Below are 815 nucleotides of genomic sequence, written 5' to 3'. Positions count from 1 at the left end.
CGCTGTCCCCAAAAGCAGGGTCGTGTGAAAATGACACGGCAGCAGTCTGAGCATCACACAATGCCAAATTAAAACTAAAAACCTAATTGAGGCTTGGCACGGTGGCACTTTGGGAGGCCGAGGCGGGAGGGTCGCTTGAGCTCAGGAGTTTGAGACCAGCCTGGGCAACAAAGTGAGATCCTGTCTCTACAGAAACAATTTAAAATTAGCCAGATGCAGTGGTCCCAGCTCCTCGGGAGGCTGAGGCGGGAGGATCCCTGGAGTCCGGGAGGTCGAGGCCGCAGTGAGCCACGATGGTGCCACTGACTCCAGCCTGGGCCACAAAGCAAGACCCTGTCAAAAAAAAAAAAAAAAGCCTAATTGATTGACACACTTTGAGTCTGTTTAAAAGAACGCGAGCTCAGATCGATACTCACAAAAAGAGACAAGGCGGGAGGGGAGGGAGGAAGCGGTCGCTGTCCCGGGCCGGGCCGGGCGGGCGTCCGCGGTGGCGGCGGCTGAGAGAACGCGGCGCAGTCAGCACTTCGCCTCCCGCCTTCCCGGCAGGCCGCCCCGCGCACTCACTTTTTCCGTCCCCGGCTGGCCCGGGCGTGTGTCGCCTCCTGGCTGCGGCTGCGCTCCCGCCCCACCCACGCGCCCCGGGCGGGTCTTCCCGGCCTAGCACAGCAGCGGCTGCGGCTTCAGGAGCGCCCTGGGTGTGGCCGGCCTCGGGGCTCCCGTGCGGCGCTGAGCGAGGCCGGAGCACGTGGGATCCAGAGCGGGAGAGGAGCAGCCCCGCCCCGCGCCCCCGCGCCCCCGCGCCCCCGCGCCCCCGC

The sequence above is a fragment of the Theropithecus gelada genome, chromosome 12 (genome assembly GCF_003255815.1).
Source record: "Theropithecus gelada isolate Dixy chromosome 12, Tgel_1.0, whole genome shotgun sequence".
In the NCBI taxonomy this organism is placed as follows: domain Eukaryota; kingdom Metazoa; phylum Chordata; class Mammalia; order Primates; family Cercopithecidae; genus Theropithecus; species Theropithecus gelada.
This window is presented reverse-complemented; position numbering follows the sequence as displayed.